Below are 19,775 nucleotides of genomic sequence, written 5' to 3'. Positions count from 1 at the left end.
TGACTATTTTAGATGAAAATCAACTGTGATTGATCCACAAACATTGGTAATATAATATTAGTTGATCATCTTACTATTTTAGCGATATATCTGTGAGTTTAAAGTTGCACATAGGTGTGAATGTGAGTGTTTGTGACTGCTTGTCTGTTCTGCTCCTTTAAGTCATCTGAGCCAGAAAAACTTAAGTCGCCGATGAGATGTCTGGCCAAAATGAAGGAGTGGCTCAGTGAAAACTGTCTGCAGCTGAATTCAGACAAAACGGAGACTCTGATTGTTGCCCCAGACAGCGCCATGTCTGCCATAAAACACCATCTTGGTGACCTGAACTGTTCAGTTAAAGGCAGCCTAAGAAATCTGGGTGTTATTTTTGATGAAGGAATGTCCTTGGAACACCACACCAATCAGCTTGTGAAAAACTGCTTTTTCAAAATTCGGAATATAGCTAAACTTTGCAAAATGGTGTCCTTCAAAGAGTTGGAGATGATTGTAAATGCGTTTGTTTCATCGCGCCTTGACTATTGTAACAGCCTGTTCACCTGTCTCAACAAAAAAGAACTGGCGCGCCTTCAAGTTGTCCAGAACTCCGCTGCACGGCTCCTGACCCGCACTCGTAGGAGAGCCCATGTAAGTCCTATTCTCAAGGACCTGCACTGGCTCCCTGTTTCATTCAGGATAAATTTTAAAATCTTGGTCTTGGCGTTTTGGGCTCGACACGGGCAGGCACCGGATTACATCAGGGGCCTGATCCAGCCCTACGTTTCCACTCGCTGCTTGAGGTCCTCTAACCAAAACTTGTTAATGGTTCCCCGCACATGTTTTAAAACTCGTGGGGATAGATCATTTAAAGCAGTGGCACCACGTCTTTGGAACGAGCTTCCCTGCTCGCTAAGGTCTCTGGACAATGTCGTTTCTTTTAAAAAACAGCTAAAGACCTTTTTCTTTGAACAAGCCTTTTAGCCTGTATGGTACTGTTTTATCTTGCATATTTATATGTTATTTTAGTGATTGCATTCTGTATGGACTATTTTTATGTGAAGCACTATGTGACCCTGGTCTGGGAAAAGTGCTATTAAAGTGGTATATATGATGAATGGATCCAAATAAGGTATCAACCAAAAGTGTCACAGGAGAAAACAGTTGCAGCCCAGCAGATAAGGATATACTGGATTCACCTGACTTCTACTCTTCAAAGAAAAATCCTCTAATGAGTACAAAACCAACATTGAACTTCTTGTTTTCAGCAACATTCAACAATGCATGCATAATTCAGGGGCCAAAACCAAACAATTACTACTGAAATTTACTACATGCTCAACATTAAGTCAATTTTGTGCAAAATACAGTGAAAAGTCCCAAAAAATTATCCTATAGGTGCTGCAATATGGATATTTTTACAACCTCACCCTGACTTTGAGGCTAGTTTGAGAGGGAACCAATGTTTTCTTTGAAATTTGGTTTGGCTGGCCGGATTAGTGCCTTTTGCAGGTCGATTTGGTCCACGGGCTTATGTGAAATAACAGTTCTGGTTACCTAAACTGCAAATTAAAGGTTATGAAAATGTGTTTCTAATGACTGATAATTACAATGAATATGTTGTCTCACCTATATTACATTCAGGCATTTGTGTTGTGGCCCTATCTAAATTAAATGAACTTATTTTCTCCACCTCAGTCTGAATCCTGGCAACGACTTTTTGACCTTCGCCATTATTCTTGCAGCCTTTAGAGGTCACCGCCACACAGATCTTGGCTAGATTCAGTTGGGGCAAATGTAATTACTAAAATAACAGCTATTCACAAAGACTTATTCCATCTAATTCAGTACTTTTTGTAAGCAAAAGCAGGAAAACAATGAGTTAAAGATGGAATAATAAAACTCCAGAAGCTCTTCCATTGTGGAAACACAGTGCAGCAGTGATGATCTGTGTTTGTCTTGTGTGCATTACTCGATAAGACAGCTCCTTTAATAGCATGACTGCCAGCAGTAGCACAGTTTGCAGCTCTTGCACGAGACAGTAGTTGGTGAGAAGATCATCATGTTCTTCACCACACATCTATATCCTGCACGATACACATCGACGTGAAGAAACACAGTAACCTAACAGATGCAGCAGCCTTGGAGCGAAGGTTTTCATATCAAATCAATGAATTTGACTTGCAGTGTGTTTTTAGAGAATACTGTTGGTTTGAACATCGATGTACACAGCCTGTACAACAGCGTGGTCAAAGGCATCTTACTGATGCAGCAGCAGCATAAATTATTTATTAGCTGCTGATTGTCGGCTGATCATATTTCCTGACTCTGATATCATCTGCAGTCCGCGGAGTTACTTAACTGCTTCGTCTACAAATGCCGCCGTCACTGCAACCTTTGTTTTTATCACGGTGCTTATTTATTTTCATGGGCTGATTTGCTAACAGCAGGCATGGGGGCACCCAGGTCGGTGGAGGTAATGAGTAGAGGAGAGAGAAAGGAAGGAGGAAGCCTGAGAGAAGGCGGAGAGAGAAAGAGAAAGAGACAGACTGATGTTAGCAAAACCATGTTTTCATGGAGGATAATTTTTCCTCCCCAGAAGGCAGTGATTGGCATTAATTACCTAACAGGTGCTAACAGCGATGAATCTCATAATTAACCAGTTTAGATTTAGTTCATTTGGGAAGACATGAGTATGAAGCATTGGGTGGAGATGTGTGTGTGTGTGTGTGTGTGTGTGTGTGTGTGTGTGTGTGTGTGTGTGTGTGTGTGTGTGTGTGCATCTGTGTGTATGTTGCAGGTACTGCTGTAGCTTGTGGTAGTCTGCTGCTTTGCAGGATTTGTTAGGTTCTTAGATTCGCAGGGATGCAACAAAACCACTTATTTCAAGGACAAGTACAAATACGAGTACCAACCTTTAGCCCCTTGCTGATACCGAGTACCAATACAAGTATAAATACCAGAAAGCCTAATTCATAATTCATAAACAGACGATACGTGAAGGCATGCATTGTCTAACCACCTCTGCTCAGCTTCTGCGTCGACGCTACGGCCTTGAAGGCTCCAGCATACATTGTAAAAGTGGCAATATAGCATTGCCACACTGTCCTCTGTGTACTGTAGACTGTAGATTGAGGTACCGAGTTCGCTGTGTGCTGCCATACGCTCCAGCATGTTATTAATGACTGCGTAAGTCATACTATAATTATGTTTAGCATGTGGATCCCCTGGTGTGCGAGCCCCGAGACTATCATGAAGCATGTAGCACGGCTCGGAGTAAAATCCTCCTGGATCCACCGAGGAGTTAAACTAATGAGCGACATCGGGCTAACTCTGCCGGCCCAAATGTCACTGGTGATTAAGTTGCTGCTGTTGTATGAACTAGCTTTCGCCTCTTTGTATTTTGTCGGAACATAATTTACAGTGTGTTACTTTTTTAATCCTCATCAATATTAAAGAATCTTCAGAGTGCTGACACTCTCCTCCTCTTTCGTCTACCTGCTGCTAACATTACTGTTGCTATCAGACGGTACTCGGCAGGTTGTATTCGGGATTGTTGTATTTTATGAGTACTCTGTGTACTTAGTATCAGACCTGATACTGGCATGGTATCAGCGCATCCCTACTGATTCAAATAAGGGGGTTTTGAAAATGGTTTGTTTATTCTGTTTCTTTCTCTTTTGAAGTTTTAAATGAGTAAGAAACATGCATTTGTGGATTGAGCAATGGTCTGTAAGAAAAAAGCCTGATCTTCTCTCCTAAACAGTGGATTTTGCTAAGCTTTGTTCTTGCACCAATGCCCTGCCAGCAGTCTTGTCCTCCACCAAACTGATCAGTTGTGGGATCGGCCTGGGCGTGATATTACTGCCAGAGTGAACAACATAACCACGCTGGCTAGCTTGTGACTAATGCTGGTTGAAGCAAAGGATGCCATCCCACGGACGTGCGTGAGCAGGCTGGTAACCACCATGAGGAGGAGGTGCCAGGCTGTTGTGGCTGTTTATGGTTTTTGTATGCTCTTTACAAATATGGCAATCCCAACCCTGACTGCATTTTGCGTTTCCTAACGTGTTGAATGAGTCACTTGCATTGAAGAAGACCAAACCTCTCGTAACTTGTTGAGATGTGCAACTTATCTCGGTATTGAGAGCCCACTGCATATATGTAGCCAAATGTTTCTCCTCTCTGTGTTTCTTGCTCAGGGCTGTGGGCTCGTTCCATAAGGGCTGCTGGCGTAAGGGCCCCGGGAGACCGGGCAGGGATGGTGGTTGGGGAGGGTGGCCCATATGGGGATTTCCTTATGACCCACTTCTAACCCTCGCGCTGTTGCATGGAAGACAGAGATGCTTTCGGCTGCTCGGCTTTTCCTGCTCTGTAGAACTCATTAGGCAGATGGAGGTGCCTTTGTCTGCTTGCACTGGTTTTCTTACTCTCCCGTGTTGCCAAGACACAGACTGGCACAGAAGGGCCGACAGCTACACTGCTGCTCTGCAGGGCCATCGCCTCCCCGCCTCTGTGCAGACCCTCACAGGAAGGCTATCACATAACATTCAGTTATATTAGAGCTTCATGCATGAAACAGGGGCACCTGAGAGGCACAAGAGGTAACCACACGGAAGAAAGTCACTTCTTAACTGTTGCAGAAATGAATCCATGCAAGTGCAAATGCCCTTGTGAGAATGTGCGCCGGTTTGTTGGAGCAAATGTGCAATACCATCTGCACGACTACAATGCATTAACACACTAATGCAATCACTTCTTGCAGCAATGCTGCAATCCTTGCAGTCGTTCTCCTTGCAAAGAAAATCAGCCAAATTCACTGAATTTACAGTGAGACACACTGTACACTTTGCACCGTGCCAGTGCTTGTGTTCTTTTCCTTACAAATGGAGGAAGGCAGCCGGTCTTCCCTCTGTAACCTACTTTTTCTTTCCCCTCTTCTTTTTCACTTGCATCCCCAACTCTCTCGGGGAGTATCGGATGTCTTGCTCAAGTCGATCCCTGCAGCGCAGTGGGCCATCAATAAGCGTTGTGCTTAGTTTATATTGCTAATAATAGAATGTCACCGAAGCATCTTTTGTGGATGAACAGTCAGGTCCCGAGGTGGAGTGTGGGATTCACTTGCGAGATAATCTGTCCCTCTTAGCAATGAGGATCCCTCGGGAGCACTTCGAGGTTCCTGAAATAATATTTCATTTTTCCCCAACTCTTTCACAGGCTGGAGGAAAACAAGAAAGAGGTATCAGATGGCCTCTCTGATATGTGCATTTGGAGAATTTAATAATGCAGAGAAAGTGTGCTGACCTGTTCTCTCTCTCTCTGTGTGAACAAAAAAATTAGAGGGACAGACAGATAAATACTCTGGATGCTTCTGACAACAGATTGACTAAGAGAGGAAGGGAATTGAGGGGAAAGACGAAAGACACAGAGAAAGAGAAAGCAGATAAACAGGTCGACAAATAAACAGGCACAATGATGAGAGTGTGTTGCCTAGCATGTGCTGATATCAGACAGGCGTATGGCAGCGACGCAGAGGCAAAGACAGAGGGAGAGGACACATCATTCTCAATACCAAGCCTCTCAATCTGCCCCTGCTGTAGCCTCCCTCCCCTCACTAAACATTGTGCCATGTCTACCATTAAACACCCATTCAGTTTAGGCAAATAAGGGCCGAACTTCCCTTTGCTGCACGCCGGCAAACACACAGTCCGAAACATATTGCGGCTTTGGTGAAGTTAAAACCTCCTGTCAGAGGGCCTCCAGCCAGCCAACAGAAGGCAATGCTAGTGTTTTTATCTGAAGGAAGAAAGGAGCATGAGACAGATTATGTCCCTCACAGATGGAGCGACGAGCAGGATGCGAGGCGATCACATGCCCTCGCCTTGACTCACTTCATCATTGATGCCTTTTAGCTTTTTTTGGGGGAGGTAGACAATACGACTCTGAAGAAAATAAATAAGGGAGGAAAGGATTATGGTTTGGCTGTTGCTGTTGGGGAAACTGCTAAATGTCATAAACTCATGAGTCCTACCAGCAAAATAAATTACAACTGTAGATATCGAGCTGCTGTGCTCCCAGGCAATTCTAGGAAGTATGTAACAAGGGGTTATTTGTGCTGAACCTCCCTAGACATACACCTCGAAACCCTTTCTTTGTTCACCAAACAAAAAAAGCCTGTTAATTGCAGCCTGGGATTGATTAGATTGTTCTGATGTCGTGTAAACTGCGCACAGCTTAAGCTGCTGCTGCTGCTGCTGCTCGCGTTTAGAGCTGCTTTTTGCTTGCGTTCAGCAATTATTTTCGGGCATTTCTCATCCTGCTGTTGCAGACTGGATGGCTGGCTGACTGTCTGCAAAAGGATGAGTGAGAAGAAAGCTTCCCACTGACCTGCCTTGTCTTCGCAGGCCAAGAAAAGCCCCTCACAGCTGTGCCCCAACGCTTAAACCTGCCAGGGATTCAGCCCGAGGGCCAGGTGCAGCAGACTAAAGCTTTTAAATATAAAGCCTCTCTTCAACCAAGCCAGCAGAGCAGACTGTAGGTCAGAGACATCAAGGGGAATAAATTCAAAGAGCACATTTAATTGAATGCTATCAGCTAACAGAATCCTGGGTTCAGTCATTTCAAAGGGATTAAAAAATCGAGGTGAGAATTGTTTCAAATGGGCCCCGTTCAGAATTTGATATGGGCGTTTTCTCACAGAACATGTCTAAAAACAATCAATAATTGTTTACGTGACATTTCCAAATGTCATCTCCGTCACATCCAATATCAAGAACTCAGCTGATCTCTTTTGGATCAGTCAAATTCAGGACCATTCATAAACCTCACATGAATGTTTTTGGACTGTCACTTATTAAATTTCATGGAGTGATGATGATGTTTAAACGATGCATGAAGCCAAAACTGCAAACATTTGGATGATGCCTTTGACTTTTAGACATGCACATGAACTTATGTTGGCCAAGTTCTCAAAAGTGAACAAAGTCTAATATAGACAAATGAGTGATTTCAAGAACAGCCATTCCCACAGAGTGAAGTGGGAAAAATGATCTGGGGCCACATCATGAAGCAAGCAACAGTACTCTGGTGGTATTAAAAGAGTTAATCTTTTCAAATACTGGTATGTCCTGGGCAAATCCTCACACCTTTTAGAGAGTAACCTAAACCCCACAAAATCTATGAAATGCCCTTTTAATGGTGCAGACTTGAAAAAGACCTCTGCCGGTCGCTTACCCACAACATTACCATCGGGAGTAAGAGCTGAAATGCTGACACACACAAGGAAGAAGTCAAACTGTCTTTCACCAGCTCACAAAACGCTACAAGATATCACAGTTACCTTTTTATATACTGGAAAGCAAAGAGATAAACCATCAAATGATTTGTCTTCTATATTACTTTATCCAGTTAAGAAGCAGCTAGGGACACATTAACTGATCGGTCTAAAACCTGCAAAAGCAGACATTCAGCTGAAGTCGAAGATTCTGTTCAGTCTAATCACATGTGTTTGGGTCTACTGAAGTTATAATAAATACCACAAATACCTGACAGGTTCTCACAAGGCAAGTTCAGCAGCGTCCTGCCTGTCTGTCTCTGGCGGTATCTGGGTCGACTCTGCTGACATGTTGTCAGAGGTGTCAGCCCCCCCACAGAGACACACATCATTATCATCACCATCTCCCATTGCCTCCCTCCCAATCTGTCTAACTCTGTCTGTCTCGCTTTGTCTCTAACAGCATGTTGCCCTCAGTTGATAGAGCGGCAGTCCCACTGCTGACTCATAACACTGGATGATGGAGGGGAAATAGTTGAGCTCAGTAAGTCAAGGTGGCATTGCGATGGCAGCTAATCAGGAAGCTCACAAAGACTGAAATGAACTCTAGAAAAGAGAGAAAGATTGAGAGAAGGGGTTAGAAAAAGGACAAAATGGATATGAAAACTTTCCTTGAAACTGGCCTCCCTCTTTGACAAAAAAATAAACCCTAAAATCATCATTCATTCATTCATTTTCTAAACCGCTTATGCTTTTCAGGCTCGCGGTGGGCCGCAGTCAATCCCAGCTCCTTATGGGTGCGGGCAGGAGACACTCTGGACAGTTCGCCAGTCCATCGCAGGGCCAAACCCTAAATGAAAACAAAAAGAAATGGACAAAAAAGATCATGGAGGAAAACAAAAGGCCCAGATGTGATTGTGGATGCTCCGTTTCTTTGAGTGCTGCTCCATCATCATGATGAATAAGGGTTTCTCTCTGTCAATCATGTGCTTTAGTGGGCCAGGTATTTATTTTTTCTGTTTTCGGTGCGAGCTGGTGCCTCTCTTTCTTTCTCTGAGGCCCCGGTGACTGATGAGTCCTGTCACAGGCAGGAACACCCGGTGTGTCGCCACTGGAGACGACCGCCCAAGGCTCCTATCAGATGAAGTTTTCTTGACAAAAAAGAATGGCGTCAAGTGAAAATAACTCAGACGGTTTCAATTTCACTGAAATTCCTCATCTAAATGAGGCCTGCTACTGATGGACTGACTTAGTGTTTCAAGTGAAAATGAAAATAAATAAATAAATAAATGTTTTCCATCACAACGGTGCTTGAAGCTACTGAAAACACAACTTTTTGCTCAGGCTCCGTCTTTGTATAGTCAGGGAAAATAGAACTTTCTGATGAAAATGCTTTGGCTCTCATGGCAGATGGCAGAAGCGCTGCTACTGCTTCCATGAGAATGTCTGTGTGCTTGTCATTCGTGACGTTTAGAGCATGGTGCAGAGGTGCACGTCTGTGTGGTTTCATTACAAAACAGTAAACAGCAAACACTCGTGGCCTGGCATGTAAGCTACATTGTTTTCAGCGTTTCTGCTGTTGCTCTGTAAAACAGGCATCATCTTCAAAACGTTGCAGTGTAAAGGTGAAACTTTTCTGAACCAAAAATGCAAAAAATTGATGTGTTTTCACTTGAAAGGTGAAAATGGGGCCCTCACTTCAGAGATGCGTCACGCTACCTTTTCTATAAAGCATCACCCCAGGATGGTTGCGTAATTGGATCCTATACTAACAGAGAAACTTCACTTAACGTTGAAAGAAGATCCTGTTTGCGATCTGATGCACCTCTTTGTATCCCTTCACACGCTGTGGCCTATGAAGCTAATTAACGCTCATAAGATGCTTGCTTTTGGCGTAGGACTAATGTGTTTGATCATTGTTGATATGAGATTGCACTTACTGTAATGGCATTCTGCAGCTTTTCTTTCAAAACAACTTCTTAACACGTTTTACTTTCTACTAGACCTTCTCCCACACATCTGTCAGCACTCAGCGGTGCACAGGACTTTGTGGTTTTAAGCATCTGATAAACAGGTCTTTATATGTGGAGGTGTTATTTTGAATTTAATTTGCTCCGATGCCCTTTCACGTTTGAGTTGTTTCCATCCACTCGTGCAATGCAGATGCCACAGGGCAGATTCATTTACCTGTTTTGGAAGGAGTGTGAAGTCAGTGGCAGTGACACATTATAATGCTGTTACAAATGACTACCCCCATCTGCTTTATGGTGAAAGTTAGATGGAGAGAAAAAACTCTGATGAAACCGTATCGGTATACCACAATGAACTACAACATTAGAACCACCTGCCTGGTATTGTTCAGGCCTCTCTTCTTTCGATCAGATAACTTTAACCAACATGGACAAAGAAATATAAAAGTTTAAAGAAATGTCCATTACATCTACTAGAATATAAACAATCATATGCAACAATAAGGTGAAATTGTGTAAATTAAACTCAGTTGCATATAAAATAAAAATTAAAGTGGTTGAACAATAACTGCTCTCACGACGCTTCAATCGTCCAAATTAAAGGACTGACCTTCTACCTGAAATATGACTCTGTTCAATAGAATTGAATTAAGCGTATCCCCTCCACCTATCAGGGTTTTTAATGCCATGGCTGATTGGTAGAAATTAATTTTCCGAAGCAGAATAGGGAAAAAATAATTATCTCACGGGATGCAGATGGTTATTAACAGCAGTTATTTGTTGTTGTTGTGTTTTGTTTTGTTTTTTTCACTCAGTGTTGGATAGGCTCCATTGCAGAGCAGGTAACCTTTATAACGCAACTCCCTCGGACTGAGATATTGCTATTGTGGAGATCAAATTGATATCTCACAATGGATCCAGTGACTACCTTTAACAATGTCCTGTGGGGTTTCAGTCAATGCATTGTCTTTTGACAAAACAATGCCAGAGGGAGACAGCTGTTGAATTCTCCTGCAAATGTTCCACAGAGCAAACAGAAAAGAACAATAGGAATCGATAGCTCTTCAGAATGAGGAAGGTATGTCGGAAAGCTCTAATCATAAAAGGGTACAACGAAAGTCATTGTGCTTTCAAAAGCTCAGGGAGGAACAATTAAGCAGAGATAAGCTATTCTCTCCACTATCATCTCCCCCCGCCATTTCCCAGAACAGGCTTTTCAATCATATTGTGTCTTTCTACATCACAATCCTATCTGTTTAATGGTCAGGCCTTGTGGGGAATTCTCAGACATGTGATCAGGTTTGGAACAGAGTTTACGCCGCACATTACTCAGTAGCACATTTGCACGTATCTCTTGAGCTTCTCACAACACTGACTCCCATAGCTCCCCTTCTCCGTCGCTTTCTAAATGTGAGAGTGTCGATGCGTTAATGAGTGAAGACAAAGCAAGAAGCATATGGTGATGATAATGAGATGAACAATGTTTGGGAAAACAGGGCCATATATAAAGGCTGAGGATGCCACACGTCGCTTTGGAGCAGACAGTGTTGTTGTGCATTTAAATTCATGCTGGAGGCTTAAGGCAGAGTCACATGAGACATGTTATTCATGACCACACACGTCCAAGTCCTTAAGGCTGCGTTTGTGGGCAAAAAAATGACTGATGGTGCCAGTGATATGACTATAATATGATAGTTGTCACGAGTAACTATGAGATGCATTTATGCACATTTTGTAGTACTGAAACTCACTGCCTCGCTTCATGGTGGAAATCTGTCTTGAAACTGCAAAAATAACATTTCATTAATGCAACCCTGCATGTTTAAAAGGTGCACATTTCAACATGATATGTGGGTCTGGTTAAAGTCAGTTTTAATATGCTTAACTTTCAGGCCATTCCAACAGGGTTTATGTACTTCTGCCTGGTAGTTCAACTATTTAAACAAAATTGTTTTTGATGAAATAGTAACTTCCATCTCCTAGTTCGACCTTTGAGTCCAACAGTTCACCCCCACAGTACAAGTTGCGGATTACTCTTTTCAAGTGGGCTGCTCTGTGACTTCTGAAGCACCTCTAAAGCTGGACACTGTTTACTTGACTCTCATAAAGCTGGCAGTCTCTCAAAGCCTAAATGTTGCTGTCAAATGGTCTCTCCCTGTGAGTTTTTTGGCCCTCGTGCCTCTGACCTCTCTCCCACCGCTAACAGTGCCAGCAGGTAGCAGGACCCACAAAGCCTTGAGCATCTGTTCCTCCTGTACTGCTGCCACTCCAACAAACTTTCCTCTCTGTATATCACACCTGATGAGCCTTCTCACAATCACACAGGAACGAACCTCTGCCATCAGGTCATCAAACACCACTTCACACACTTGTGCTCTTTCACCTTTCCCGCCCGCTCCACAAAGGGGATTTCACAGCTTCAGTTGTGGGCAAAATTCCCCCGAGCTCAGCGGGAGCATCGCAAGGCCCCCCCCCCCCCCCCCCCCCCCCCCCCCCCCCCCCCCCCCCGCTCAGTGTGTGATCCTCGCTGTACTCCACGCTGCAAGGCAGAGATATGGGCCGGAGGGACGAGGTCAAAACCGATCCGGCTTCTCGTGTGCTGTAAACAGACAGAGGGGAGCGAATAAAGAGGGAGCTCTCAACTCCAGCCTCACGCATAACCTGCTTATCGTCTCAGCGTGGCTAAATATGCATATGCCGGGAAACTTGGTGGGCCCCACACGCTCCCACTCTAGCAGGAGCGTGTGTGTGAGTGTGAGTGTGTATTCCATCACTTCCATCAAACGGGAGAATCGTTTCTGACGAGCGATAAACTGATACGTTCTTCATAGCACATTTGCAATGTTGGAAAGTGTGTCACACTATTTTCACGTGACTCCTCTGAGCTAATATCACAAATATGTTTAACATCGGCCCCAATTTCAGAAAATAATACCGGCAAGCAGCTTTGGGCAACTGCACACGTCTCAGCTTTCATCGTGAGCCTCTGTTTACACAGGTTCCCATTGTTGGTGCAGACTTTTGTGTCAACATCTATTCAGCGTCAAAGTGCTTTACCCTGCAATGACTCATAAAATTGCCTTTTTGCCAAACTGGAGCAAGCTTTTCAATAAAACATGCTTGCTTTTTTTTTTTTTTTTTTTTTGAGAAGACCTGATAAAGCTGCTCGGATGTGACCTAGAATGAGCCGAGACGAGGCAAAAGCCAACACCTGAACAATCGGCGGCGTGCATGAAAACAGACAGACCGAAGGAGCAGCAGGCAGCATAACATAGGGTTGCATAACAATGACTTTTTCAGTACAGTACAGCAGGCCTGCCTGTTGATATGTGGGCGCGGGTGACTGCGGGACAATGCGAACTCGCCGTGTGCTGCAGAGCAAATACTACACGAGAGAATTCTGTTGCCATGACAAGAGAGAGAGAGAGGAAGAGAGAGATGAGTAATGACAGAGAAGCAGCGCTGCAGCCGAAGAAAAGAAGAGGGTTTATCCACTTGCAGAGTGAGGAGAAAGAGGGAATAATGGATGAGTCAGCTGCTTACAATTTTCAGCGCCGAATCAAACACGCGGTGAAATTACACTGTACAGCCAGTAGCAATGGAGCCAGGCCAAGCATGAGGCACTCCTACATACATGTGCTCTGGCTCCACTCGTGAAATCTCCATCTGTCTTTATGTTTTCATCCTCTGCTTATTCCCTTTTGCACACACATACTGTACACACACACACGCGTCTATACAGCACACATCAAGGGGACTCGGATGAAAGCATTGTCTACTCTATTTCCAACCGCTTCTGTGTGCAGCGGAACAGAATATATTTTTGTCTGGGACATGAGAAAAGCACAGATACCACCTCTGCCCCTGGAGGACTGCCTCACGGCTCTACGCTGGATGTCTAGCTGTTTCCCGAGAGAGAGAGAGAGAAAGAGAGAGGCTTTGAAATCACCCAGCGTTTTTGGTCCTGCAGTTCTGTGTGGCGCACGCTCACGCTATGCATCGCTGACTGCACTGTCTGTTACCTAGCGGTCATAAGCTCATCATCCACATGCTGTCTCATCAGCGCAGTCACACTTACTGTAATCCTGACACCCCCTGCGCCTTTGCCCTGCAGTGTAAACTCATGTAAATGCCTTCTTCATCTTTAATGCCGAAATTAAGACTCAAACGGTGGCATACGTTTTATCGCAACCGCTTCTTCCTCTAATTCCATCAGCAGACCTCGCTGGTGTCTTAATATAGAAGAACATTTCTTTGTCCGTTTTCAATCTGAAAGTGTAATATTTCAACCGTTTTCACACCTATTCTCACAATATTTTTTTTTTTTTTTACATACATAAAGCCATGCACAGCCTGACACTCCTTTTAACGGGCATGTTCTGACTTGACAGTTTGTGTTTTTTTCAAAAGAATATGTAATAATAGCACAATTGCTTTGTTAGAGCACTTAATTTTAGGTCTAACAGAATGTAGACGTCTTGAGGAGTGCTTCGACTGCATCACAAAGTCTTCGGTCTGAGCACAGCACAGACCAAAGACTTCTGAATGTCTGAAACTAAAGATTTCCAAACGAAGATCAGTGGTATAAGCAATGCAAGCATTAGGCTTCTACATACATTTCATGAGCTCTCGCTGCGCTCTCAGAGGGCTAAAAATGACACAATAGTCCTACTGTGTGCACAGAGCACTTGTGTGTAAGTTATGAAAGCTCTGTTGCATAATGTACAGTATATATAATCAAAGTGTGCAATGCTTCATCAGCAACCATCATACATTAATCTCCCTTTATTCGAGTTTTGGTTGTTTATCTGGAAGGAATTTGAGCTGACATCAGATGACTGACATCCAATCTGAACAATTGTAGAAGGAAGCTGTAGTATTCATGTAAACGCCACACTGAAGGCTACTTGCTGTAATTCACACTGTGGTTCTTTTACATGACAACAGGATGCATCAGCTCATCACAGGGCAAACAGACTGTAGAAATTAAGAGTGAGTTGCATCCTTCTACATTTATCCCAAACCTACCCACGTTGAGCATTATCTTTGCCCCGGCGACTGAGCCATAGCTATTCTATAAGCTGATCTTAAGTTGAAATGTGCTCAGTATTTAACTCACTGGCTGCCAGACATTTTCAGAGCAGAGAGCCCCAGACTGCCAGCGTTTTTAAGGATTTACACTGATTTTCAAAGACCCACAGAATATTGTGTTTTGTGAGTATATGAACGGTGAACCTACCAAATAAAAGAGTAGACTCTCTTCTTTCATCAGGAAAAAAGTTTTTTTCTACTTTTTTCTGTTAAACCCATACACTGTTTGAGTGTGAGCTGCCTGAACTTATATGATCACGTTAGTTTATTCTTGCCTTCTACGATGTGATCATCTGCCACCCACAGTTTCAAATTGTCACTACACTAAATTCTTGTTTACAAGTCTGGAATTAAAGCACCAGCCTGTCCCCCAGCCCTGAACATTTAAGAAATGCAATTGACGTCTATAGACGTCCATGAAAACAAGTGGTTGTAGTCAGTTGTGGAGCATATTCAACCTATATTGGTACCAAATGTGTTGACTGAATAAATCCTGCATTGGGTCCTCATGGGCATTTGGCGCAGGGCCACTGTGGAACCCAAGTACAAACTCTTATGGGCTCATGTTTCAGCCCATGAACTGACCCAGAATCTAAATTACTCATTCAGACCATCATCTGCCACTATGTCCCCTGACTGATTCTCCTCATTTCCAAGTCTGTGTTTCGCTGCTTGTTCCCATCGTGAGGAAATATTTCAGCTGCGGGAAGAAAGGTCAGCTGTAACCCGAGGCGGAGGGCTGGAGTGACCTCCGAGAATCAGTTTGTTATGGTTGAGACGGTGACCACACCGATGGGCCTTCATCACGGTGATGGACACCCTGCTGACAGCCGTCAGTCATCCTGCTGAATGGGTTTGAGCTGGGACGGAGTCGCATGGGTGCCTTGTTTGTTTTTACTCTACTTGACTGCGCTCACAATGTAGCAGAGTGTAGAGTGAGACGGATTTCCTGAGGTGGATCTACGATCGCAGTAAAACTGGCAATCTGAATAATTTGATACGAGTAGGCGTGGGGGTCCACTTTTCTTTTATCATTATCATTCTTGCAACCATACTGAGATGTAATGAGAGTTCTTTGATATATTTGGAAAACGCTTTAATGATAATTGCTTTTGTAAGCAAACAGCAGTGAGGCTGCTTTCTATTTTAATGGCAGGACTAGAGATTGTGCAATACGTAGATATATGATCTACACCGCTTCTGTTGGACCTTTTTTCATGAATCTTCACTGAAGTCCTTCAAAAATAGTGTTTGAATCTGCTTGCAGTGCAGAGTCAGCACTGAGTGTCTGCATTTATTGTACAAAACAAGACCGACTGGTGACCTTGGAACATTTTTAAGTGAAAACAGAAAACTTTCTTACTGTTTTAGAGGCCTGTTTACATGACAACAGTGCTTGGAGCCACTGAAAACACAACCTTTTGAAAATGGCACACAATGTGGGACTTTTGAAAAATAGTCTCACTCTGCGTGGAAACGGGGGAAAACAAAACTTTTCAGAAACGCTGCTTCTGCACATTTGTAGCTCATTCTGGAAGTCAGGCGAGATGAACCTACTGCCTGAGGGTGCATCAATTTCTCCACTTCTTAAAAGGAGATCAATATTCAATAAGGAATCCCCGCAAACAGTTCTTTCGGATTAAATACTTGGCAAACATTTACTTAGGCTGTGTAAATCCATTTACAAACTTAGCGTTGATTTTCTTCATTAGCTTCAATAACCCACACCTTTGCAGTATCCCTCCAAAGAAAAGACACTCAACAATATGCTGCATGGAGACATGGCAGCTACAACCGGAGAGTAGGTAAAGCGTCTCCACTGAATGCTGGATTCACAAAGCTAATGAAATGAAATAAAGAGACTCAAAGAAAAATCAAAGAAAAAATGATTAAGTCTTCGACCATGCTGTCTTATTGTGCTTAGTTCTATTTGTTAACAGCAAATGTTACGGTTATTGAAAGTTGAGAATCCTTTATTAGTCCCACAGGGGGAAATTTATTATATATTCAGTAAGGGAATTATTTTTTTTTTCTTTTACTTTTTATTCTTTACTGAATATGTGGCTGCTTGTACTTTGTGAAATGTTTGAGGTTTGCTTAATAATTATTTCCACGCTCTGCCAGGTTTTACTGTGCTGCACTGCAAATCCACACTGACTCAAACTTGCTTAAGATTTGATCTTACTTCACGCTCACGTCCATATTGATAAAAAGCTGACCCTAGCGTGGATATGGCCGTACGCCCAGTTTTCTGACGTACGTTTGTTTGATAAATGAGAGCCATAGTGTTTTATATGGTAAATAAAGTCCAGCCGAGTGAAGACCATGTTTCTATTGGGAGAATGATTTAGTGACTCATAACCGTCTTACAAGTTGAATCTGGATGAGTGCTACAGATCGAGCTGGTGTATTCATCTTAACAATGACAATAATAATGTGTTAGGATGTGTGTATAAATACGAAATTGTTCAAAAGGCAAGACATTTAATGTTGAAATTTTATGTTATACTTTTGTCAAAACTGGTTCAATTCACTTAAAAAAAGTTGAATCCGTTTGAAGTCATAAAAAAAAAACTACCATTAAAACTCTGTCATTGCAGCTGCTGTAAAAGAAATTGTTTTGTTTTGTTTTTTGCTGCACATTGACTGTACAGTCAGTCATGATGTGCTGCAGTGTTGCACATCTTTTCCAAAACGTGGAACAACAGCTTGAAGCCAAAACGTGCCACGTCTGCAGCCAGGTGTTGTTTGCGGCTCAGTGAGGGTATAATTTCATTTGTCATCTTATCAGGCTCTCTGTCATAGCAGATTTTTGTCCATTACCAGCATAAAGCATTTTGCAAACAATTGTTGTCTGGATGTAAGCTAATTTTCTCTTTTCCAGATAATGTTTCTTTATGTAAGGATGCATTCTGCAGTTCCACGATACCGTATTCATGGCTGCTTAGGGATTCACTGCGAATCAGTTCATGGCAGAGTGCCTGAAAAGGAGGCACACCTGTGCTTTGATAGGATATTGAATTTCACAAATGTGCTCCTCAACCAGACCAAATCCATTATGAAATGAGAAAATAGGTGACCTCATGCCAGCTATTTCGGCCTGCTATGAAATATAAAGCTGTGGAGCAGCTTTTATCACGACTGCAGCGAACGCAGTTTTTCTTCTTCTTTTTCATGAGTTCTTTCAAATACACGAGAGAGAAAGTGCTTCAGCATCGCAGTAACTTAAAGCCTTCAGCTCGTTTTCTTCCTAATTCATTTCGTCCGTGACGCTCGTCTTCCTGTCTCAGTGTTTGTGAGGCCCGGCCCCTCTCACACACTCGCTTTCTGAGAATAACATTAACCGTCTTACACGTCATGGAGATACTTCATCCTGAACTCTCGGCTCCACTGTAGTGTTTGAACCTGACTTCAACGGTGTGTGTGTGTTTTTTTTTTTTCTTCTTCTCCCAAACAACATAGGAAAGTTTAATCACATGAGTGAGTCCAGAGTCTTTATTCTCAGTGGACTCACATGTCTCTGTCTCTCCTCAATGTCCTTTTTAATTGCCTGCACTCTTTCTCCACCTTGTCAGTCAGACTTGGTGTGTATGTGTGTGTGCGTGCGTGCGTGTGGTTCGAGTCAGGGCCAGATCTAAGAGTTTGATTAGCAACAAAACAACTTGCTCTGGCTTGACGCTGGAGCGCTGCAGGTTTAAGGCCTTTGTGCGCGCATCGGGGCTCAACAATACGCAGCCGGCTGAGATGAAACGGGGGGGAAAAAGGTGGAGGTAATCGATATTGCCGGCTTGTCACCACCCAACTTCCCCATTTCTGTTTGTGGTGAAGCAACAAAAGGTCATCTGAATGGCACCTTTAAGAAAGGCGGGATGGGAATGAAGGGACACCTTGGGAATCCTTGAGACTGTCCATCTTTTTATATCTTGCCATCTTGCATTTTCCGCCTCATGATTTTTGCCTTGTCTTCATTTTGATTCTTTTTTGTTTCAGCCAACCATGTTTGAAACTTTTCTCTCTTTACTATCTGTGTATATTCTCGTCACTCTCCATGTTCCACTTGTTCCCCTTTTCTTTTATCTTAGTCTCGCCCTCCGTTTTTGTTTTTTTTTCCCCCGAAAAAACTTTTTTCATCTTTTTCAAATTACCAAGTGGCAGTGCCAAGGCTTTTAGCAGAATGTATTCACTTAGCAGGGATACCTTTTGCCTTCAGTAACAGGAATTTGCAATTATCTGTCAGGCTCGGCGCAGCGAGAGAACAATTCCCACGCTATAGTTTAACATTCGGCTGCGTTTGAAAGCCAGACTGTGCAGCAGCTCCCCATCGCTCGGCCCTCCGCGCATCCTTTGAAATGTAATTGTCACTTTTATAACCCGTCAAAACTAACCTGTCTCTCGATGGTGTGATCCCAGCTCACACTCCTAATTAGTGGGTGAACAATCCAGCGCTTTGTGAATTCTGCGAAATTAGAGGAAGACGTGACAGTTTGCCAGCTTTATGGCCATGATATTGTAATTATTACAGCACGCACGGTCCTTTCTGAGCCATGAGCAGGTGGAGAAAAGCTGGAGTGCATCCTGTGACTTGGCAAATAGGCGATCTTTCATGGAAGGTGTTTTAAAGGTTTAAAAAATCTGATATGTAGATGTTATGAACACCTCAGGCTGCTCTGGGAGTGTGAATAATGAAAGACTAAAAGCAGTGAAAACAAACAAACAGCTTATTGAAGTGAACTAACATAGTTTTAATTAATAATCTATCTGTCCATCTTCTGTAGTGCTTCCTCCGGCTGAAGTTGCAGGGTGCGGCAGCATTTTTGAGTTAATACAGAAAGCCTGTTTATGGGCTAGAAACAACTGAAAACGCATGTTTTTGAAAACAGGTCCCAAGGTGGAAATTTTCGAAAAAGCTCTTTCTCCGTCTTGGTGAAAACAGGGGAAATGCTGCTGCTGTGCATGTGCATCTTGGCGATAGTAAATATTTCTTCTGCACAGACGAGAATAGATGGAGAACTGCAGCAATGGCAGCCTTTAGAGCGATGTGACTCTCAGTCCGACTTCACGGTCTGTCCCCATGAATGTCCGTGTGCTCGCCGTCGTTAATGCTTATAGCATATTGGTCTCTGCTGTCCCGGTTTCTCTGGTTCCAGATGCACAAAATACAACACAAAGAGTCTATTATTACATTAAATTTACATTTTGCTGGAAATGTTCTTCAAAATCTATGAAATATTGTGTATCACAAAGAATTCAGTAAGGTTGACATGTAACCTCTAAAACAAATGTACAGTCAACCCTTTGGCCTGTTAGGACAGCATGACAAAAGTCATGTTAATTTTCCTTTTCTGAACAACAGTTAATCTTTTACTTTTTATTGAGAGAAAACACAGAGATATTATTCTCATTTTTAACTCATGGAGACATTTTCAGCAGTCATGATGACCAGCACTCACATTTCCCACACACAGCAG

At 43.1% G+C, this 19,775-nt stretch overlaps 1 protein-coding gene across 1 annotated transcript in view; it reads left to right on the top strand.

The window, feature by feature from the left end:
* Positions 1-19,775, top strand: part of shisa9a (shisa family member 9a) — a 45,333-nt gene that overhangs the window by 13,783 nt on the left and 11,775 nt on the right. The window lies entirely within an intron of this gene.

The sequence above is a fragment of the Salarias fasciatus genome, chromosome 8 (assembly GCF_902148845.1).
Source record: "Salarias fasciatus chromosome 8, fSalaFa1.1, whole genome shotgun sequence".
Taxonomy (NCBI): Eukaryota; Metazoa; Chordata; class Actinopteri; order Blenniiformes; family Blenniidae; genus Salarias; species Salarias fasciatus.
This window is presented reverse-complemented; position numbering and strand designations above follow the sequence as displayed.